Source organism: Amblyomma americanum, chromosome 1 (assembly GCF_052857255.1).
Source record: "Amblyomma americanum isolate KBUSLIRL-KWMA chromosome 1, ASM5285725v1, whole genome shotgun sequence".
Taxonomy (NCBI): Eukaryota; Metazoa; Arthropoda; class Arachnida; order Ixodida; family Ixodidae; genus Amblyomma; species Amblyomma americanum.
The window spans coordinates 114,504,449-114,529,063 of NC_135497.1; the positions used below are offsets into that span (position 1 = coordinate 114,504,449).

The 24,615-nt window shown below is 49.2% G+C and overlaps 1 pseudogene; it reads left to right on the forward strand.

Moving 5' to 3' along the window:
- Nucleotides 1–805: 805 nt before the first annotated feature.
- Nucleotides 806–24,615, forward strand: part of LOC144113191 (uncharacterized) — a 130,930-nt pseudogene continuing 107,120 nt past the window's right edge.

Consider the following 24,615-nt stretch of genomic DNA (forward strand, 5'->3'; position numbering starts at 1 on the left):
CGCATGGTGGTGAAAGCGAGACCCAGCAGAGTGTGCACAAGTTCTTCCTCGTATTCTCCGACGCCACAGTCGCATGGTGGTGAAAGCGAGACCCAGCAGAGTGTGCACAAGTTGTTCGTCGTATTCTCCGACGCCACAGTCGCATGGTGGTGAAAGCGAGACCCAGCAGAGTGTGCACAAGTTTTTCCTCGTATTCTCCGACGCCAGAGTCTCATGGTGGTGAAAGCGAGACCCAGCAGAGTGTGCACAAGTTCTTCCTGGTATTCTCCGACGCCACAGTCTCATGGTGGTGAAAGCGAGACCCAGCAGAGTGTGCACAAGTTCTTCCTCGTATTCTCCGACGCCACAGTCTCATGGTGGTGAAAGCGAGGCCCAGCAGAGTGTGCACAAGATCTTCCTAGTATTCTCCGATGCCAGTCTCATGGTGGTGAAAGCGAGACCCAGCAGAGTGTGCACAAGTTCTTCCTCGTATTCTCCGACGCCACAGTCGCATGGTGGTGAAAGCGAGACCCAGCAGAGTGTGCACAAGTTCTTCCTCGTATTCTCCGACTCCACAGTCGCATGGTGGTGAAAGCGAGACCCAGCAGAGTGTGCACAAGTTCTTCCTCGTATTCTCCGACGCCAGAGTCTCATGGTGGTGAAAGCGAGACCCAGGAGAGTGTGCACAAGTTCTTCCTCGTATTCTCCGACGCCACAGTCGCATGGTGGTGAAAGCGAGACCCAGCAGAGTGTGCACAAGTTCTTCCTCGTATTCGCCGACGCCACAGTCGCAGGCTGGTGAAAGCGTCCCTGGTGCATGATCGGGATGGTCCATCTCATGAAGAAGGGGTCCAGCAGCGGCATGGGGCAGGCCTTGGGCGCGGTCCACTGGTTCTTGCACATCATGGAGGTCAGCCGGAAGGCGCGCTTCCGACAACACCGCCGCGGGGTCGGTCGAGAAGCGGCAGGCTCGGGCAGCATCCAGGACGAGATCTTTAAGCAGGACCGCAGATTTCTCCGCTCTTTCGACCTTGTCGAGGGCGAGAGGTGCAACTGCATAACATGCACGTTGAGCACGCAGCCGAATGGCAAAGAGGTTAATAGCCAGGAGCACGACGTGGTAGTGTTTATAGCGGTGCTGGTCGTGTAAGATCAGTAACACAGTGCGCTGGGTGCTGACAACGAGCACGTTGCGCGTAATGTCGACGCCAATCCCAGCGTGACGTTCCAGCTGGCCTGCGTGTTTACCTTCAGGGCGAGGCATATCACCCTGAATGAGCATAGCGATGTTTTCGTTCTTACTCTCTAAGCATAGGCGGTGCTTCAGTACCTGGAAGAACTGCGGAGCGTTATCCGGTGTGCTGGCAAGATGGGGAAACCCTGCGGGCTCAGCATGGGCATCGCCCGTCCCGATGCAGGCCACTGGCCGCTCTGACTGCACACAGGTTGGGGCGGAGAGGCTCCCGGGCGATCGAGAATGCTGCAGCCCGATCTTGGAAGGGTAGTGCCGCACCATTTCAGCAGGAAGCAAAACAGCAGCTTATAGAAGACCGGGAACGCCCACCTGTCGGCAGAATCCACTGCTTCTGCGCCAGGCTCCAAGCAGAGAGGCTCCACACCTGCACCAGGCGTCAAAAGTTGTCCACTCCGCAGCTCACCGGTGCCCTCGGGTTCGTATTAAAGGTGTGCTGAACCGTCGTCGCGTCGCGATATGCCGGGGGGCAGCGTGGTATGACTTCCGTCGCTGTCGTCCAGGGATGGAGACGCAAGCCTTGAGGGCTGTAAAAATGTGCAGCAAGCACCAAGCGTTCGCCAGAGGTCTTGGCCGAACGCAGTTCCTGGGCACGTATGCCGCGTGAGGCGCGAGAGTTTAACAGGCATCCGATCTCTTCCTTGTCTTCGCATTTATCCGAGAGGGCGCGAATATGCAACCCAAGAGAGAGAGGGTTTATTGATAGGAAAAGCAGACAGGTTGGCCTGAAAAATAAGTATCTGGCCTGCTACTCTGCTCTGGGGGACGGGAAGAGGAGATAAAAGGTCACGATGGGGGACGATGATGATGGGAGGAGGCAGAAGAAAAACTACATAAAAAAAATAAGGCACACTTTCTGACATCACAAACTGTGCTCTTAACCCCCGGGGCCTTTAATTTCTTCCCCCTTTTAATGGTTATCATCTGTCGGTCTAGCTTAGCGCTTTAGATGTCTTGTATATAGTTTAAATATTACGCAGTCTTATCTGGTTGGGTCCTGAAGAAGTGCAAGACGATCACAAAAAAAAGAGAAAGGGTTGATGATGTGACGATTATTAAACCCGAGGACATCATCATCATCGTCGGTGCCCAGGAATAATATTGCGACACAGAAGAAGAGTACGACGCGGGAGCTCACGCGGTGTTGAGTCGCGCTAGGCCCGCGACGACTGTGAGCATCATGACTATGTATCATGTATTACTTTCACCACAGCATGTAACATGAAAGGTCCTAGGATACTCTGCGGGCATACGGTGCCCGCAACTGGCAAAGGACAGGGTTAATTGAAGAGACCTGGGCGAGGCATTTGCCCAGCAGTAGGCGTAGTCAGGCTGATGATGAGAATAATTATGTGCGTACGTGCCCACTTCTCTCAGAACGACCCCAAGAAGGAAGTATCTTACGGGGGAAGAAGAGCAGGCAGGGAAGAAGAAATCGCTGCTCTTTTTGTAATCTTTTTTGTGTGCCTACATTCTGTGCGGTAATATCAGGCTTTGTGTGGTCTGGACCTTCCCTCTTCTATTATGAACTGGCACAACAACAAACACAACAAAAATATTTGTTACCTACCCATTAGATAGGCAGTAATGCCGGCCGAAGGTAGCACTGGAATGATGATGAGTTCTTACATGGCAAGGACACTTGTGTTAATGCCCATAATACAGTTAAACTGATGGGTGCGGCTTCAGGAAGCCCCCCACACACGCAGCTAGTCGAGTGCCACAGGCAGCTAGTCGAGTTAGAGCACCGTGGAGGCACTTCGATTTATGCACTTGCTGCATCTTTACTGTATGGCCTCCAAGTTGAAAAAGAAGCAACCATTACGGGAGTGCAGTGCCGAACGGTAGGCCCTGTTCGTGATGCACCTCCTGCGCCTCTGCCTTGTGACCTCGGCGTCATCAATGAAGCGGCCGCTGGTCGTGTGCCGCAGGCCACTGTCAGTGAAACGCCGTGCTGTAGGTTCTCTTGAGGATGCCCTTGCTGCGCCTTTACCTATTGCAACTAACTCTAGCTCTTGCAACTAACGCCGACCGCAACCTGGACGAACGCTACCCAGCAGCGTCCAAGCGCCCACGAAGACCTGTGTCACGCCGCTGTGACCGGGCGGTGACTGTTCGTCTTCCCAGTTTCTGATTGTTCGATGGCTTTTCGCCTTTGCAGGGTGTTTGCTGGTGGTTAGGGCAGATGTCGACGTCCTCTCCTGGCCAGAGGAACTCCCCTTGGTCGGTCAGCCTACCCACAGACCAACTTCTCCTGGACGTCTTCTTTCGGGGTGGCATCGGCAGCATTCCTGTTGCTGTAATCGCTTTGGATAGAGGCAGCATAAAATTGAATAACCCGGATGCAGTGCAGGCTGCGTTGCAGGCAATCTCGCCTTTCTTCATGAAGATCAGTGACCTCCGGCAGTTCGGCAGAGAAGGCATTTTGTGCAGATCAGCAAACCAGGCCTTCATCATGGATTTATTGAAGTATACCTTATTTGTGAGCCACTCAGTAAGTGCTTTTATTCCCCCGCACTTGGTGTGCTCTAAAGGACTGGTGCAGGGTGTTGACTCGCTGCTCAGTCCTTCGGAGACGCTGGAGAAACTCTCCCCTGCTGGGGTGATTTCCGTCCATCATTGCACCAGGGTGGTTGAGGGAGTGAAGATTCCGACGGAAACGGTTATTGCCACTTTTGCCGGCACCTCATGTTTATCCGAGTTGAAGATATAGCCCATGGCCTTTAGGATGGACCAGTATGCCTCAGGGCCTCTGCAATGCCGTAATTGCTGGATACTTCTCCACAGTGAAACCGCCTGCAAATCCAGCTCAAGGTGCTGTGTGTGCGGTGCAAGCCATGACCGCGAAGAGAGCTGTGCAAAGGATGGGTCGTGCTGCTTGTGCAGTTGTAGCCACTCCGCAACCTTTTCCAATTGTCCTGCGAGGGCTGAGGAGGTACAGATGTTCGAGGTTCTAGATAAGCGTCGGTGCACTAGGCGCAAGGCCATGGCGATTGTAAAGGAAAGGACAATTGGTTACTCGAGTGTGGTAGCACGGCATACTACTGTGGCGGAATCTAGTCTGTCAGATGCTATCGCTGCAGCGGTAGAAAAGGCTATGGCAAGTCATGGACCATTTGGTGGAAACTGTCACAAAGTGCATCTCGCAGGTCATGACGTCACAGATGCCTCTCTAATGCTAAACACCAATGCCTCCCTGATGCCATCAGTGGATCTTACAGCAGCTCCCGCTCAGAGTGTGGCGAGGTCTTTCTTCAGTGACAACGCAAAAAGAGCGCCCGTCTCCAACCCGTGCTCCAGAAGTGTCGACCGGTGCAAATGTTGAGTGTGGAGCTAGATGCTCGAACCCAAAATCGTAGCCGGTCTCCTCTGACCGTTGCTGGACCGTCTAGAACTCCTCAATGTAAAACAAAAAATAATAATTCAGACATAAATGTTAAGCACAGCATTTAGGAAAAGGCAGTTGCTGCTGCAGATCTCTCGCCAGAATAAGGTCGCTCAGAGTATTGCAGCGGAACTGCGCTTCTATTCAGTCAGCTTACACTGATTTAGTAGAATGGAAGTTTTGGCTTGTTGGTATACCATATTAGAAGAAGACATAGCGCAGCACAACAAGACAGATAAAAAGTTATTTGCCTTCTGCTGTGTTGTACGGCTTATGGTTTTATCTTACTCCGGCTGTCAGTTCGATTGTTTTCTATGACTGTAGTGGTATTCCTGTTTTGCTTTTTGTGTTCACAAAATTACTGGTTACGTCTTTCGCCGTGTTGTTGGGCATGCGCTTTGCTGTTTTCTTCCAGTGGTTTCTTGGAATAAACGTTCTATTGGAAATTAGCGCTCGTCCTGTGTGCACCTTTTCTCTGTCCCGTTGTGCTGCGCCATGTCTTCTTCTAATAAACTGATTTACTAGGCTTTTCAAATCGAATTTTATCCCACGTTATCGCGCTTCAAGAAACATGGGTGTCTAAGAATAGACATTATTATGGAAAATTACCGAATTTACAGGACTGATGGGCCATCGATCAATAACACTTCTGTTGGGCCTAGTTGGTGCATGTTGATACAGATGAACGATGTGTGCAAACATTCGACGAACCACATACACGGGAGAAACACAAGGACTGGCGCAACACTAACAACTATTTTATTCTTCTCACACCAACGCATAGATATATATTTTTCCACACTTGCGCAAGCTAATAAAAATTCCAGTCATGCGAGATTACTGGAGACGATGCGAGCACAAAAACTTCAATTCGGCGTGGTAAAGTGATAAGGAAGTATCGCAAACACATCCTTCAGCCTTTTTCTAATATGGAATTCTTCGAGAGCCAGCCGCGCGTGTTCGTTTCTGCTGGTGCCCAGAATCGCCGTCTCTTCGAATCGCGGTGCACAATTGCTGCAGTTAATAATGTGTGACACTAGATGTGCACCTTTGTCACTTTTGTTCCTCACATTTAGCGCATGCTCCCTGAGTCGGTCATTTATGCAGCGCCCTGTTTGTCCGATGTACATCTTTCCACACGTGAGTGGGAAAGCATACACGACTCCGGTGGAACAAGGGACAAAGGTTGTCCCATGCCTGATTTGGCAGCCATGCCTTCCATCACCGCACATGCGGGAGCACAGCTTAGAAAGCTTGTTCGGCGCAGAAAACGCCAGAGGGATTCCATGCCTGCTAGCCACTCTCTTGAGTTGGTTGGAGACATTATGAATGTAAGGCATCACCACAGGCCTGTAAGTTTCATATTCGTCCACCCTCTTTTTTGGCGCTCTGGTTTTTTGCTTCTGGATCAGGGCCTCAGCCACAGCTGTCAAAAGCGAAACAGGGTAACCTGCTGCCAAAAGCCCACGCACCTGATGATCAAGGAAGGGGGGGAGGGGGGGTTACTATTGTTAATATCATCCAGATTTGTCACAGGGCAAATTTGGTGTTTCAGCGCGTGGATGTGGATGTCCATTGCGAAATTCAGGCGGCGGATCTTTCTATTCCTGGATTTCATCCCTATTACAGTCGCGAATGTATATTTTCCATCTGGAGTTCTCGATACGCGTCCGCTAGATTCTTTACTCCCTGTCAGCAGATCGCATGTGTTGCATGGTCGGGGGCTTAAATTCACACTACTCGACTTGGGGACTTAGAACGGACCAGTGCGGTTCTCGTTTATGTCATTAGATCTGTGCAAATAACCTAAACTGTACGAACTCGGGTTTTCCCACTTTTCTCCGTGGTCAATCGCGTTCAGTATTAGATTTAACGTTCTCAACCCCAGGACTAAGTTTCCTCCTGGGCTTCTGTTGACTTTGCAACAAATAGTGATCATTTTCCAATAACTTTTGAAATTGTGCGACCGATGACTTCAACCGACAGACTCAATTGCATCCTAATCAATTATAAGAATTTCAAAAATTCACTTATTACAGAATTAAAAACCATGCCGAATTCGTCCGGTGAGAGCAGGGTGTTGGGCATTTGCTCCGCTATAGATCGGGCGTGGAAGCTATCAGAATTTGTAGTGCGGGACAGTAGAGGTATTTCTCCGAGACCTGGGTGGAATGCAGAATGTGCAAAGGATTACAGTCGGCGAAAGGCAGCCTGGGAGAAACTAATACATAAACAATGCCTTCAGAACTGGATCGATTACAACTTTCGGCAGCAACTTTTAAGCGCACAGTCACTCGGACAAAGGAAGAATTTGCTGAACAGAATTATGACTATCTATCTAGGTCGGAAAACAGACAAGCCATGTTTCGCCTTCCGAGGTCTGGGAACAGGCTGCTCACAACATTCCCTCTTATGTGCTGACCTCTGCACAGCTTGCAAAATCATGAGAGGAAATTGGTAGAGGCCTGGAACATCGTTTTTCGGCTGTTCTTCCCCGTCCCTTAAGAAGGGGTAATCACTATGATGACTTTGTTAATGTCTCTGTTTCTGAGCTCTCCCAAATTAAAAATCGTTTACCTTCTGTAGCTCCTGGCCCTGACTGTGTCACCTCTGCGATGATTAAACTACTTTTATATGAATCCCCCAACGATCTATTGGAGCTTGTAAATTAGTCTGTTAGAACCCCATGAATTCAGAATGGCTGGCGTCTTTCAAAAGCTGTCCCGGTGCTTAAAAAGCAAGGCAAAGGGTTTGTACTTAGACATTATTAGACCAATTTCTTTGACCTCGAATCTGGTGAAGTTGATGGAACGCGGGCTGTATGGATGAGTCATGCCCATCATTATGAAAAGAGGCCGCTAAACCCCTGTCAGATTGGTTTTAATCCTGGGTGCTCCATATGGTATGCGCATACCGACCTAGAAAGCCGTGTCCGATTAGCTCGTTGGCGTCACCAATATGCTGTGCTTGTAACTCTTGACATCTCTAAAGCTTGTGACAGTGTATAACACGGGCCCCTGATGCACAGACTACAGGCCTTGGGCTTGCCAAGGTTTTCTGTGGCATGGGCGTCAGCATTCCTGGCCGACAGAGAATTTTATTGCTGTCAACGCGGGATATCTACAAACAAATTTTGTCAATCTAGAGGTGTGAATCAAGGTGTAGTTCTCTACCCCGTGTTTTTCAACCTCTTAGTCAGTTCTATTCCGACCTCTCCTGACGTGACTACATACGTGTATGCAGGCGATATAGATTTCTTTGCTGCTGCGAGTGACTTACATTCCGTTTACATGTTGTTACAGCCATATTTAAATGACCTTCACCGATGGTTATCTAATATCCACCTATGTCTTACTGTAAATAAGTGTGCGCTGTTACCTTTTCCGATTTCTCAACAGGTAAATATTTCACTTGCTTAACGCCATCACGTGATTCCACAGGTATGTTCTGTAAAGTATATCGGGGTAACATATGACATCTCTCTCTCTCTCTCTCTCTCTTGGCGGACACATATAGATCAGGTGGCTGCGAAAGAGGTTCAAGCGGTCGGTCTGCTGCGCAGACTGAGTAACCTACGCTGCGGTATGCTCAGACACGCTCTTCTGACTATTTATAAAATGTATATCTGGCCTATCCTAGAAGCTGCTGCATACAAACTACGCCCTTTTCTGCTCTTAGAGCGAAAAGCATTGCGCCTCTGTTTGGGACATCCTAAATACGTGGCCAAAAATGTTTTGTACCTTAAAGCGCGGGTGCCATCTCTTACTGCAAGGTTTCGCCCGCAGACGGTACAAACGTTCTTAAAATTATGCGATTCGGAGGAGCATGTATCCCAGCTGATTTTCCTTGGTCAGTCAGCGGAGTTCTTGGGAGCCGGATGGTCTCGTTTTCGAACTCCCCAAATCTGTTTGGTTGTATCCTTGCTTGGGCCACTAGATGCGCGAATACCTGAAATTGTTCCGGTGCGGTCCATCACCTCATTTGTGGACATCATCTTCGATAATATTGATCCACGCAATCCCAAATTAATGCATTTCCCTTTGTTAAACAGTATGTTGAAAGGCTATTTGATGACCTTCCGCTCACATGTTGCAATTGGGACTTATGCCTCGGTGTGTGAAGAAAAGGCAGGTGTAGGCATTTTCTCCCAATCCATTGATTCGTCTTTTCTCTCCATCTTCAAGAATTCACGCGAATTTAATTTGGCCGAGTTTCTTCTTGCCCTGCGCAAGATACCCAACTCTTTTTCCGCGGTAATAATAATTACGAACTCATTATCCTTATGCACTTCCCTGTCCGCGTCTACTGAACCGCATCCATCATCAATTTGGTTTGTTTTGGTTCTTGGACACAGAGGCCTTCATTTAAATGAATCAGCTGATGCTTTAGCGAATGCAAACATGAGTAGTCCAATCGTTGCCCCCCTTCCAAACTGTGCGTTCATTACGACGGCAAGGTTTCGTACGTGTGCACTTTAGTGACAGAATTTGGCGCATCAGCGCTTAGTTCATTGGACGATTCTGAGCGCCTCCTGCTCCCTTGGAGGAGTAAAGCTTGGCGATCTTCTAAGCTTGAAGTTTCCTTCAAGCGACTACTTTGCCGTGTGCCGCAACTAATTTTTTACCTCTACAGTCCTGGTCTTGCGATCTCCCATTTTGCCCGTATTGAGCTGAGCCGGAAACAGTGTAGCACTTTCTTCTCTACTGTCGTCGCTACTCATCGCTAAGGAGGCGACTGTTAGAAGTTCTATTAGAGAAACCCAGCAAGCGCTTGCTTCATCTTCGTTGTGGCTGCCGGTTGTGGATGTCTGTTTGGACCAAAGAAGCGTTTGGTATGTTATTTATCACCCTGTCTGGTTCCCTTTCCCTCTTGGTTTTTAATGATAAGTGAGCTTGGCTTGCGGTCCGATTTAGTGTAGGATCCTGGAAGCACCTTTCATCTTTTGTTGTTTTACCTTTCCAGTGTTACCCTTTGCCGCCACACGTGTCAAATTTTTATCCCTGGTGGGCGTTGTCTTGAGGGTATATATGCAGTGGTTCGGCGGCCTTCTGGAATAAAGTTGGAATTAAGCGCATATGTCGTCTTGTTTTGTGTCCCGTCCGTGTTTCTAAGCGCTTTGACCAATATATGATGGAACACCAACTAGCCCGACAGCTTGTCTTATTCTATTTGGAAGCAGGCCGGCACGGCTACCAGGGGGAAGATGCTCCAGGACTTGCACGAAACCTGCACGCTTGGCAGTGCGACCACTTCACGAAGAGCGGCTAGGTGAATTTTTTGCACTAAGAACCTCGAAAGAAAGAACATACGGGGATGTACCTTGGGTTGCGTGGCATAATGCATACTCCATATTGGCGTACACATGTAGTGAAAAACGCAGACCATTTCGCGACTGACTCGAGCAGTTCGCGGGGTGTGCTTTGGACAAATGCGGTTATGGTGGTTTGAACTTCTAGGTGTTTGAATAACTATCCTCCTCACTTTCTGCAACCACGAAGAAGCAGCAGCATCAACGAACGCTTGCAGCAAGGTCAGGAAAAGGCTGCAGTCACTCACAAAGTGGCTTAAGTATATTTGCCAAAGCCTGCGCCTACTGCATTCGCAGTACAGGTGTCGTGGTCTTGCTTGCTTAACCAGGCGTAGACACTGCTTACTCCCTGACATAAGGACGAAAAAAAAAAACACCCCAGAGTTCATATAGTTTTAAAGTCATCAAGAGATGCAGAGAACAAAGAACTGGAATCAGCTATGCGCATTTGCTTCTTTTCCAATTTCTGCAGGTCCTAGGGCATATAGCATGAACTAAATGCTGCTTTTCGATTTGCTGTTGCTTTCACCGCAACTTTTGTTAATGGTCGCCGTGAAAGAAAAAAGAAAACTGAAGTCGTTGTCCTAGACGTCCACGGATAAAATATGCATGATACATGCAGAAGAAACATCGAAAAATAATGGTTTTGAACAAAGGAAACACGCAGTAACTGTCTCGCTTCTCGGCGGACACCTCAACCGCATCGTGAGAGGAGGAACAAAGGAAGGAGGGAAGGAAGGAAGAGCGAAAGAAACACCGTAATGGAGGCCTCTGAAAAAATTTTAACCACCTGGGGTTCTTTAACCTACGATAACATCGCACATCACACTAGCGCTTTACTATATAGCGTCGAGTTAACTATTAATCGTCCAGTAATGTGCAAGAAACGCACATTATATTTCTTTTTAAACAGTTTTCTTCCAGACAGATGATCCGTTTAACGACTTTTCAAGTTCCACGCCACCGCGGTGGCTCAGTGGTTATGACGCTCGGCTACTGACCCGAAAGACGCGGGTTCGGTCCCGCCCGCGGCGGTCGAATTTCGATGGGGGCGTAATTCTAGAGGCCCGTGTGCTATGCGATGTTAGTGCACGTTAAAGATCCCCAGGTGGTCGAAATTATCCGGAGCCCTCCAATAAGGCGCTCCTCATAGCCCGAGTAGCTTTGGGACTTTAAACCCCATTAACCAGCCAAGTTCGATGCAAAAGTAAAAATACGCTTTGGTCTGGGGTACAAACTAATCGTTCCTTCCAGTACCGTACAATCGATGACGTGACAACGTAGGCTTTCGTCGGCGAGTGCAAATTTCAACATTTTATTTCACGTCGCTGTACAAATGAGATGCTACGTAATGTTAATCGATGTTGCACTTCGAATATAGAGCGTTTTTTTTTTTGAAGGGGGAGGGAAAGCGTTTCTTGTACCCCTTCCCACATGATTATCTGCATACTCAGCGTTAGCATCGACGCAACGATACGAACATATTTTCGGACGACAGGCTTCGGATACGCTTTACAGTTACTTGAAATAAAATGGCATACATAAGTGCAGTCACGAATAGCAGTCCTAGGCACTAGCTCTCACCTCTATGTGTCAGTAGAGTGCTTCGGTCTTGTTTACATGAGTTCTTCTTAAATCGTTGCTGTACTATACCTCCGGAACCCGCAAGGCGAAAAAAGGTACTAAGCAGGAATACTTGACCGAGATTGTGCCTTGGTAGCTTGTTAGCTGCTATAAGTCTGGGTAGATTTTTACGCACCAAGGACGCACTGACGCACTGACGGTTATGGAGGATGCTGGGGTAAATTTCGACCAACCGGGGCTCTTTACCGTGCACTGGTATCTCGGTAGACTAGCGTTTTTCCACTGTGCCCTGCATGAGCCAGCGCTGCGGACCGGGTGCCCCACGCGCAGAGTGCAGACACCTAATGCCCGGTGTCTGCTGCATCAACTGCGGGCCTGCCGCTGAACTGTCGCCGGCGAGTAGCCGCGGGTAGCCCCGCGGACTCGAGACACCCGCGGCGGCCGGCTGAGGCGCGGCGGATGACAGCGGCGGGAGCCGCTCTCGCCGCGGCGGCGCTCTCAACGTGCCCTCAACAGCCTCTCGGCGCGACCCGGGCGGCCGGACAGTGTGGCGCAGGGCCGTATTTCGCATTCATGGCGACAATGACAGACCCTCGGTGCCCAGACAGATCTATTTCTCAGACTGTGTCGTGTATCGCGCCGACTCATCTGCGTCGCGCTGCGGGGCAGGCGCGTCGCGATCGCGGGAGAGGTGTGTGGCCGCGCGTCATCCATCAGAATCCGTCACGGGGCGGCCGACGGCCCGACACATCGTTGAATATTAATGAGCCGGACGACCACCAAGAAGAGGTTCCATTTCTGTCGCATCCAATTAGGCCAGGTCCCCCCCGCCCCCTCGCGACAGTGTTCGCGTCGCGTTGTCGCATGACAAGTAAAGGGTTAATGAGCTGGCCTCCGGGAGGCGCTCTCCTGTCAGATGCACTTTCACGTGCCAACACGGTTCGCCCATCACGCACACGAGGCAGATGTGCCAACCCCGCCCCTTCCGCTGCGGCGCGTCGCCTTTGTGGCCCCCCCAAGACGCGGCTGGCCGACCGATCGACGCCTCCCACGGCCCCGAGGGCCAGGTGACAACGCCGCAGAAACGCGGCTCCTCGTAGATCACCAGCGAACGCAGGAGCGGGCTGCGCTTTTGTGCGAGCTCACTGCGAGCGAGGACGGTACATCGCCCCTGCGCCGTCCTTCAGAGCAAGCATAAATGCGAGCAGAGCGTCATATCGAAAACTGCAAAGGAACGATCGAGACCACAGTGTACAGGTTCTTTCCGGAAGGCGGACTGAGCCTCTGCTTGCGAGGAAACATGAACGCAACAAAAAAAGGAGGAACAAATATTGAACCAATCGGTTCTGGTGTTCGAAAACTTGCTGATTTTTTTGCTTAGTTTAATGGTTACGGGTTACCATTACGAGTAAGTTTAAACTTACTCGTAATGGTGGAATGTATCGGCAAAACACACTAGAGTTTCCGAAAGGCATGGATATTTCGAAGCTCAGAATGTAATGGATGCTAGTCTATATTACTCACTTCCTCGATTGGAAGCTGCTCCACATGGAGGAATTCCTCTGAACAGATTGTCCTAGTGTTCTTCCCACTTGCAACTGCGCATTAATTCTGCCTCTCCCTGTCACCCTGTCGTTCTACAGACAAATAAAATAAAAGCCCTAGTCATCTTAGTGAAGAGCGACTGCTCTGCAGAGGCGGTGGTCTCAGGTTCAATCAAGCCCGGAGTCAATACGAATTTGCCTTTCAGCTTTATAAAAACGTACCTTCAGAAAGCTGTGTATTTCCTTTTTTAGCCGTGTGCCTGATCTCGTGTGGATGCCATAGTGATCGCTCCCTTCACTCTAATGGATGGTCCCGCGTTTTACCAACTGACAGACACGGGTATTCATAGTGATGGCAGTTCACTTCGTTTCGGCAAGAATATACAGCTATAAGTACGCGTCAGAGGTTAATGGATACAATACAAAAACATATTAAAATAAAATACGGGTACAGCAATGCGCACATTTTTACAAACACTAGTAACGATGGATGTTTGTTTTCCTAGAGGAAAATAGTGTCAGCGTCGACAGAGATGCAGTATGTCTGCAGGAGATTTACTTTAAACAGTGGCCCCGGTCGATTCTCTGTAATGGGCATGCCTCAGTTCTACTTAAGCCCGAAGCAACGAAGACAGTCGGGTTCCGCCGCCAGGAGCGCCACTGCGGAATTCATTTTCGTGGGGTAGTATCTACACAAGCTCTACAGGGCAGCTTCGTAAAACTGGACGGGCCCATGCCATGTCGCGCCGCGGCCTGTGCAGTGGTTTGGGACGTGCAGCGGTGAGCAAACATCGTCTCGCGAAGCCCCACCAGCGCTCCCATGGGTAATCAATAGGTTCGGTTGGCCAGCGTCGGCCGCACTAATGAGTTCCGTAATGCGAAACACATCGGGCGCCCCATAAAGTTCGCGCGCCGCGCGCGAGCAAACTGTGCGACGGCGGGGGCCGAGTCACGTCCGCGGGGGCGCCGAATTGGCATGCCCCAGAGGCCGCCACCGCCGCAGCGGGCCACGTGACGCAGTTACAGGCTGCGCGTATCCTGGCAACCTCGCCTGCGACGACAGCGGGACACTGTCACGAAAGCAATCCGTTTCGCGCCGCTGGCCACCCAGCGGCAACTTCTGCGCGCCTTCTATCATACATATACATCGGTGTTTTCTCTTTTGCTATAAGAGCCGAGGAGATCTGCAGATACACCATCGGGTCGCCGAGAGGCCGGCGCTGCTGCAGATACGCTCGCCGCCGAGAGGGCCAAAAGCCGTTTTGGCGCGGGCACATTAATTTTCCCCCGCGCCGCTGGCGTTTCCGAAGCAAAAACAACAGGCCGGAGCGGCGGCACGGCGAACATCAGTCTCGCTAGGCTGCCGATACCTCGACGTAATTTAATACCTCATCGCGTAAGCGATGCGAACTCGTGAAACTGTGAAAAGCAGCCTTGCCGCCCTTTCTCGCGCGGCTCATTCGAGCGTGGGCAGCCGAAAAAGTGGCCGGCTTCCGCGAACAAACGGCGATGCACTCGGCTGGCTGCCCGGCCGCTTTGACGGCGCTGTAAAACGTGCCGCGAGCGGAGAGCGCCCGACGCCGCCGAGGAGCGCGGGTGTAAAGCAGCAAAACAAGTGGCGGGGCCAAAAACGAGGCGCACTGACGCGCAGAGAGGAAGAAGAAACAGAGCGCTGTCCGACAAGATTGCCGCACGCCTTTCTGATGTATGAGACGCGTTCGCGGCGGCAGTTTGTCTCCGAGTGCATTAATGCTTGCGCGAAGTAATGAAAGGCGAAGAACGACGCCAATTTCTTCGGAGCACGAACCGTTGGGCTTGAACGTTTACACGCACAGGAACCGCAAAAGGGGGGAGAGGGCTGGACACCGCTAAAGGCAGCAGGAGGTGTCCCTGACTTTGTCCGCTTGGACACCATACGCCACGAAATGGAGCTGGAGGTGAAAGGACAGAAGGAATAAAAAAAGAGAGAAAGCTCGTGCATATGACGTTGCATTCGGAAAATGTTCCCTTTTTGAGGCAATTCTTGAGGGATAAAATTTGGCGTAAAGTAAGTTTTTAGGGAGCTTCAGGAAATTTTAAGAACAGAAATTTTATCCCCTTTTTCCAGACCGAAGTCGTTTTCAAATTGCTTCTTGGAAAAATGGCCTAAAATAGGGAATTTTCGCTCTGATTGAGGGAATTTTCGACTACGGATTAAACGTGTCACTTACTCGTGTGCGCGCACACAGTCACAGTCGGAAGCTCAGGGGTTCCGAGAAACTGCAGGTGAGCTTTTGCTGTTTCCGGCGCAGATAAATCCCAGGGCATTTCTTTCAGCGGCTAATCAGGGCGAAGTCTGTAGACGAGGGAGTATTACAAAGTGGAAATTGCTTTTCGCACCCATGGCCGCCTGCACGTAACGCAACTTACATGGTATGTGGATGATGGTTATGTATCGCACAATGCTTATCGCATGCCGAGTTACTTGAGATGAAACTTTTGATCGTTCCTACCGCACTGACGGCAATTTTTCATCCATTTTTTTCGCTTGAAACTTACGTACAGATGTACATTCGGGACCCAGGTTAAACAGCGTTAGCTCATGGCATTGAATGTTATGTTAAATGCGCTTTGTCTTTCCATTTTTTCTCAGGTTAACTCATCGTCCGATCGATAAAATATGTGCTGAAGTAAAACTCTTGCTTGAGCTAGTTGGTTCATGCTTGAACATATAATGAAAACGGTGCGACGAACAAGGACAAAAGTAGGACACACACGACCGGACCAGCGCCACTCGGAGTTGAGTGTTTTGCGCACGACGTGTCCTGAAGATGGCTCCAAAACGAAGAACTGTATACTTCCAATGGCACCAGTTTTCCCACCGAAGTTTCATTCGTCGAAGTTTCCGCACCGATCCCGCCATTTTGTGTGCTAGCTTCATCGCCATCTCAACTTGCCAGTCTCGAGCGGTGTCGTATGGTTGAGAAGAAGATATATTTCAGTACATCAGTAGCGACTGAAATGCACCGTGCATACCCAAGAGTATGTGACTAAGTGACAATCTCGATATGTTTTCAGTGTGGTCGAGCGAGCAAGTACTCTAAACATACCTTAACCGCTGTGATTGCTTGCAAAACAAACAAAAAATGAATAAAACAAGCTTGACGATAGCACGTTTAATGGCAAGCTGTACAGAATGCGCCAGCAATTCCTTGCAAATTTGTGCTTTTTAAACATGGTGCAAACTTAAGAAATACGATGGCTCCGTTTTAAGTGCGAAAGCATTATATGTCCCAATAGCACAAAAGTCGGCGTCCGTCGCCTTCCATGGCGGAATTCCCCAGTTACGTCACCATGCTCTCGCATGGCGTCAGCAGTAGACCATAAGATAGTGACGTAAGATAGCAAAGGAGAAAAAAATGAAATTTTTTTCCCAAAGTTCGAGGAATGTAAGGAAGCACCTTTAGGTTCCGAGGACGCAATGTATAGGCAACAGTACCGTTTTTTTTTTAAACGTGGTATTTATTTCACTCAATAATGGTCTATTTGCATGAAGTATTTATAAAGCTTTTTAGAAACGGCATGGACGGTATGTTTTAGAATTAACGTGCAGAAAACCAAAGCAACGTTCAACAGTCTCGCAAGGGAACAGCAGTTCACAATTCGTAGCGAGGTGCTTGAAGTGGTTAGCGAATACGTCTACTTAGGGCAGGTAGTGACAGCTGATCCGGATCATGAGAGAGAAATAACTTGAAGAATAAGAATGGGGTGGAGCACATATGGAAGGTTCTCACAGATCATGAATGGCAGTTTACCAACATCTCTCAAGAGAAAAGTATATCTGTATCTTACCGGTACTCATCTTTGGGGCAGAAACGTGGAGGCTATCTAAAAAGGTTCAGCGGCAGAAATTTAGGTGGCCGGATGAGATTAACTAGTTTGCGGGGATACGGCGGTCACAGTTAGCAAAGGACAGGGTTATTTGCAGAGACATGGGCGAGGCCTTTGCCCTGCAGTGGGTGTAGTCAGGCTGATGATGATGAGACGTCCACAGCCCAAACCACAGACCGGAACTCACGGAACGGCTCATTCGGGTACCCAACACTGTGCCAAACTGCTCAGTTAAGCGAACAACTTCATCCACGCTAGGCTTGTCTGCGGAGAAAAACATGAGATCATCTGCAATAGCTAATACCATGAGCTCACTATCTAGGATACGGAAACCTCGAATGGCACTACGCTGCAGAATGCTCATACATAGCGGCTCTAAGTAGAGTGCGAAAAGAAGTGGCGATAAGGGACACAAAACTACCGTTAATTCTTTACGAATAAAGGAGAACCTAGTGTATCTGTTTAATTACGACTGCATGCTAATGAGTAGGTGTGTCATTAGAAAGGAAGGATTCCTTAATGAACCTCCTTCCGCCTCATTCCAGTTCTTTGCGGAAAATAAAGCATGTATGCGTGTATATAATTTCGCTACAGAGCTCACGATGAGACAATCCTCTCGAATTAAAAGCACGTAAGCAGTCTCAAGTGGCGCCTCCTTAATTTTTTCTATTTTTTTATTTGCCTACTAAAATACACGAACGCAGCAAGTAATCTTGTGGCTTCACGCTCTGCCGCGTAGACATCAAAACATAAGTCAGCTGACTTAAGACGTGTGTGACGCGCGAATGCTCCTAAATCATGTCGCTAGAGAAGTGCCGCACTAGAAGATTAAAAGCGCGCAGCGCTTGGCGGCGAAAGTACGAACAAATTTCCTTCCCCTTCGACCGACAGCGGCGCAGTCAAGCTGCAAAAGTCTTCTTTCAATAAAATTGCCGTAACAGGCAAGCGGTTGCTGGGTGGTGCCAGCCACTTGAGCGTTCGTGTCTCACTGCCATAGGTATTCTTCTTTGCTCTCTTTTTCTTTTGCAAAAGTTCAAGCGCATGTTCTCTTTTTTTCTTTCTTGAGACGAAATTTTCTCTCCAGCTGGAAATTTTACGAATATCCCGTGATAAGTCCCGAACGACTGGAAACCAAGGGACGAGAAGCTGTCACACCAGGCCCGCGTACTCGAGCTCGGCGAAGCCGTCACTATTGTCTCCTGTCCTCCGCTGCCACTCGAGGGAATAAAATAGATACGGGGAGAGATTTTTGCTGAAGAATAACGAGAGGTAACTCTAAGTCCTAAGCAAGCACACGTCACGCAAATTGGCCCTAAACTGTCACTTCCTACCTTCAGTTCCGGGGACATAAAACAGACATAAAATGACGCCTCTTTTATCGTTCAGACTCAAAACTCTCCCCGAATAAAACAGACCGCGACCTTCCTTTAAACGCTGCGGTAGCGTGCCACAAGGTGCTCGTTACGCGAAATTTCAGACATAGAAGATTAGCAGACGCTGGGCGACTATATAGGCGGTGCCAAAGAGAGCTTTTGGTGGGTAGCTGTTTTAGCCAGGCCTCTGGCCCGAGTCGAGCCGGTCTTTCCGAGGATTTGCACCGGGGAGTGTCAACGTTGGGAACGAGTGAGACAAACTTGAAGCATAATAAACTGAAAGCTGACGGGGGGTCTGGCAATCAGGCTTTAGGTGAATACACGAGAAAAAAAAAGAAAAATAAAACGATTTGAATCCATGATTTCTTTTTTTTTCTTTTTACTTTTTAGCTCTAGGTACGAAACGGTCTGAGGCAGTGTGCTCGATGTTAAGCCATTGCTGAGTTTGTGGAACCGCACTTGTTGCGGCACAGAGCACGCTACTTTAAAAGGCATTTAGTCTTCTTGACGATGCTCATTTTTTCGCCTCACCAGCGCTCGTTTGGGACTCATAAACTGACACTCCACAAGCGCCCTCGTTAAGAATATGTTGCAAGACCCGCTTTAGTCGGTGTTTGTATGTCAGGCATGTGTGAGATACCATCCTTTGAAGCTCCCAAAAAAAGGATGCCTACCGGCGCAGTCACAGCGATGACTGAACCTCGTTCGGTCCCGGTGGGCGTCGGGCACAACCTTTTCACGACGCGAATCGGTGCCGCTGCGGAGAAAGTCGGCAAACAAGGGTCTTTTTGGGACGGGAGCCGCCACAGCGCGCAAGTGTGGGGGGTCATCTATCAGCGCCATGTAAAACAACACGACGAGTGACACCGTCGCATCGACCGCGCGAGCTCGCCGAGCCTGATCGCCGTGTAAACACACGGCGCCCGGGGCGCAGAGCAGCATTAGCGCCATCCCGACTACACTGTTTGCCCTGCGGAGGGAACAAATCTGTCTTGAGCTGGGTCCGGGGTGAAACGCGAAGCAGCTAGGTCAACACGAGCGCGGCGTGCCGCAAATCTATCCCCCTCCAGCGCGCGCAGAAGGCTTTTCTTTCTCGTCCCTCCTCGCGATATGAGAAGAAAGCGTCACCAACTGCTGTTGCCAGCGGATCTCCTAAATATCGGGGAACCTTTCTCTTTACCGCCGCTGGCAAGCCTCGACTTTCCAGCGCCGCTCCTTGGGACCCCGCTCTGAAACAGATGCACCTCGGAGAGGTTGTGCCAACACTCATTTTCATACAAATAACCCATTCATCATGGCGCGCGGGTCACACGTCCGCCCCGGCGCGGCACGCTTTCGCCCTTACCGCGCGCACCGGCGCCTGCGGCGCGGAACGCCGGTTCTGGACCCCGGAGCCGCGGCTGCGGGAGAATACATTAGCCGCTCCTGCAGGCAGTGGCTGCTGCCGCGGTGAGTAACGACGCCGCGCCGCTGACTCTCATTGGCGACCCTTCGTCCTCCTCTTCGCTGGCTTCTTGTCGGCAGCGGGATCTTTCTCTCTGCTTGCTTGCCGGAGGAGGCTCGCAAAATGCTAAACGCCTCGCCGGGGGGGTCGAGGCGAAATATAGCCGCGTGATTCCTCTCGTTTGCGTCGATTGACCGTGCGGTTCAGAAGGCGGGCGCGATCAATTACACAGGCGGCCGAGGAGGCACCGGAGCGAGGTGCCCGACCGTTGAAGCGACCGAATCAGATATTTATTCCGTGCGCAGTCATTAGGCATGATAAATGCCACCTGCCACCCACCGGCTAAGGCTCCGCGTCAACTGCGCCCGGCATGCATGTCCTCTCTGGCGTCAATGAGGCAGCACGCGTGCCCGTCTTTGGCTCTCAACTGCGGCGCATCGCTCTGATTTCTTTTTTTTTTCTTCCTATAACGGTCACGTTATTCCTCCACGCTTATTCCGCTGGTCGTCAGAGGAAATCACAGCTTGCAGTCGTTTTTGACCTCTCCCATTGACTCGCAAGCAAGCTGGTTGGGTAGAGCGTGACGTGAGAGATCGCGGTTTGATATGGCCTTTCTATCGTCGTTTGATGGTCGGAGTAAGATGAGACGCCAAAACAGTAGCGCGATCGTGTAAGCCTTACCGTCAGCAAGAACCGGTGAAGGTAGCGCAACGAGACAATAGAGGCTTTTAGCATAGCGGATCTGTACTAGTGTGGACGTGTACCGATTTACCGGACGTCGGCTGCCTGCGAGCAGTGCCTCCCCCCCCATGATCCCACCCAAGCCACTGCACATGCACAGGAGGCGTCTGGTAAACTGGCACACGTCTACGCTAACATGTCTCCGTTTTGCTACAAGACTAATATCTGATAGTGAGTGATGTGATCGGTAATCATGTTAATTTTACCGTGAAAATGTTAAGGGAGACCAGGCAGACGCACTGATTAACATAAACCATAATGCTCTTTTTTCATGAACTATCCTCTGCCTCTACTTCCAAAAAAATCCTGCATTATTTGCCATTACTAGATTTCAATTTCAATCATACACATAGCATAATGTTTCTCTTGCTGCTGCGAGAAGTGTCCAAATTAGGCTCACTGAAATAATAAACGCCTCTGTTTCTTGCTTCCAAATGAGTCTGTCTCTGGTGGTTCGATCAAGAAAATTCGCTGATGTAGTCTTATGCAAATACTGTTACTTAAGTTCGAATTAAACGACGCCGAAAAGGATAGCGATGCCATGCAGATTACACCAAAATCAGTATTTCAGGCCCTTTCGGCGTGTAAAACGACCTCACTAATAAAAAAGCTCGTAGTAAACTGTCGCTTCGAGATACCTTTCACTTTGGCGTTGTTAAAGCGGTACACTTTGTGGTCAAGAGCAATTCCATCGCACATTGCGGGCTAAGAATTACGGCTGCTTATAAACAAAATGGCTGGGTGCGCGAACAAGGCTGCTGCTATGACAGGACATCGGAAATTTGGAACAGTCTCCAATAAAAGCAAAGTAGGATTGCAGTTGAACCTCGTTATAACGAAGTTGAAAGAGCTCGCGGCGATTACTTCGCTATAGCCGTAGCTTCGTTATAGCCCGTGTTGACCCCGCTTCCAAAGGGAATCGACATTCCTTCGTTATATCCATTATTTCGTTATAACGAGAGTCGCCTGTATATATTAAAACAGCGCAACGGACACGGACAATGGCAAGAGTGGACACAGCGCCATTTTTGTCCACTCTTGTCACTGTCCACGCCCTTTGCATTGTTTTAAAGTACGGAGAACGCCGCCACCTCTACCCTTGTAAAAATAGGATTTTGTGTACTTGTTAAAATCGCACCGCCCGCAATGAAAAGAAAATCGCGAGAAATCTCCGCTTTTGTCCTTTTTCTTTGCGTTGATTTCTTCTGTTCTCAGAAAGTCACTCTTCCGCGAAATAAAAAAACAACAAAAAAATGAAAAAAAACGCATTTCTTGTTCCATTTTCTTTAGCACTGGTTTTGCTGGTACTCGGCGCTGGGAAAATAAACGACACTGTTACTGATTAAAACAAGGGCTCCTCTCTCACTTCGCTAAAGTAGAACACCGACCACTATATGCACCTGGAGCGCTTAAATGAAACGAAGCATATATTATTTGCTACATTTCCCTTTTTATTGTTGTAGGGGAAGGATGAACGGTGAAGCAGTGTTTATAAAACTTAAATTATGTTCTATACGCTCCACTGACGTCTCTCGCTTTAAATACGGCTACACAGGAAGGCTGCACAGGGTATATATACCGTATGGTCCTAGCTGCAACACGCTGTTTTACAGCATTTGCTGTATAAAAGCATTAGCCAGGGGACGTAAACGCCGTTGTACTCCGGAACCTTTAACTCCGGAGTTCACCTAGTGGGAACCTTGATTTAGTGGACACTCTTTGGGGGCGATGGGTGCCGTACAGTTATTTACCCTTGTCATTTCTTCACCCTCGGGGGAGGAGGTGAGCGCCCTCCTTCTTTAAGCTAGAAATTTTCCATGGGAAAACAGCAGTAGCCTTCATTTTTTTTTTTTCGGTGAAGAAAGTTAAAAAAATTCATTGGGCAGATAAGACCGCCGCCCCCGTCAAAGAGTCGCCCATCAACAGCTGTTCTGCTTTCTGTGCAGCTGTTAGGCTGTTCAGAAGAACCTATTATTTTTAAAATGTTACCCAAGGTGTTACGATAGCAAGTCAACAAAATAGATTAGCTGATCTGTCGACTCAGTAAATATTGGTGAATGTGCTGTCGAGAGCAAAAGTAGTAAATACACCATGCGTGACCCGCTGTTTCGCGTCTCCTTTCGGCGTCCGCGCACGGAAAGAACGCCTCGGATCTAAACGAGAAAATTGGCATCCCTCCATATGAAAACGGTCAACACTTCTCTTCTGCCTGGTCAATAGGCGACGCCGCAAAGTGGCGCGACAAGCCAGCCTAACAAAAGCTCGCGTGGTATACGCTGCTTTTGTTCCCGACATAACATATTTTACATAGTTACAAGTTACATTAGGCGTATTTTTCTTTGCACGCCCTGTTCGTGGCGTCGCTGGTTGAATGTTATTACCACGTGCAAAAATATTTTTTGTCAACTTGGTTCATTTGATGTGACCAGGCCTTAAGAGAGAGCGCTTCTGTCGTTCATGTGCCGAACACTTCAATTAACAAGAGTTTTCACGGTTGTTGCGCGTTTTATGCTTCATCTGCCAGTTTGCCATTTCTTTCCTGCAAATTGAGTGCTGTTGCGGCGACTGTGACGTCTTAAATGGTTTGAGATAGGACCCTTCATTTTTTAGTATTATTTTTTGCAGCACTCGGGCGGTAAAAATCGGGCGATATTCTTTTAGCTAAAATTCTGGTACAAATCAGGTTATTCAGAAAACTCCCACAGTTCCGGTTTTTTCGGGTCTTTTTATTTTTTGCACTAACAGATAATCTGCTACCAGCGCTCGTTTTTGTCCGGGGAACATGTTGCCCTATTTTTTTGTTCAATATTTCACGAACATCGAAATTTCAGGCTGCGCAGAAAAAAAACTGTTCACCAAATTCGATTTTTTTCTCATCAATTACAATTATTCCGTCGCATAAACTTTCAATTTCCTACACAGCACTTCTTCGCTTGCATGCGAGTTGTGCCTGTCGTGTACACTGCGAAAACAGTCATTAAACATCACAGAGGCTATTTTAAACGGGCAAGAGCGTCGTTAGCGTGGATAGCGCTTGATACATGACGCTAACTAAATGACAGATCAGTACCTGTCTTTTCGCGTCTCGCTGCTAACTTTTCGAAGATATCCTCAAACAAAGTCGCGTCATGAATAAAAGACGTCAAGAGAGGTTCATGATCACCATTTGAAGGAGCACTCCTCTGGAATAGGCGCTGATTACCCGCCAATTTACGTGCGGTGTCTTGAGCTTTGTTCAGGAAAATGCACGCTCCCTATACTCCTGCGTATATATCTTAACGAGCTTCTCATTCCCTTGCTCCTGTGCGTTGTCTAGAAGGCTCATTTTCGGATAGAAAATCTGGTTTGACCGGATTTTTAAGCAATGCATTCGGGGTGCAAGAATCGGGTAAAATCGTGCTTTACCCAAAAACGAAGGGCTGTATTTAAAAATTGTACTAGCGTTCTAAGTGCGCATTTTGCAGCTGCCCTGCGTGTGGCTTCGATGCGTGAATACGCACTTGGTGAAACATCGCGCCTGTGGCTCTTAGCGCGGAACTGCGTCCAGTCATGGTGCTACTAAGCACAGAAGACTGCCGGCTCTTGGCAACAGAGTCGGAGCAGGCAAAGCCTTATATCGAAGTAAGAAATACTCTCATTCCTTCTGCAGCGGTGACCCGAGCTAAGTTGGGCGCACCTCACGTGAAAAATCGATACAACGCTGTCCGCTATAAGCGCGGCAATGTGGACTTCAGGGGCTGATCTTGTGAGGCGCCGAACTCAAAAGGGCAGAAAAAGGTCTCGCTGAGACTGGGCAGTGAATCCCGGAAAATCCGCTCCACCTTTCGTCGAAGTCAGCGTTTTCTGAACGCCACCTACTTTCGGTAATCCAGCGCTCTTCTGGCACAGCCTCCCCCCAAAAGACCGCGCTTCGGACATGAAGTTCCTCGAGGACAGGCCAAGAATATTCTGCAAAAACATGGACGCTCAAATCCTGTTTTCGAGCGCCTTAGAATCTGCAAAGTTTGAGTTTTCAGGTTGCAATAAACTAGAAATGCCGTTCACGCTTCAACGCTCCAAAGGCGGGAAATCCCCGCCCCTCTTTGATTTCTTTTTTTTTTCTTTTTGCCTGTCAGCCGCGTTCGAAATCTCGGCT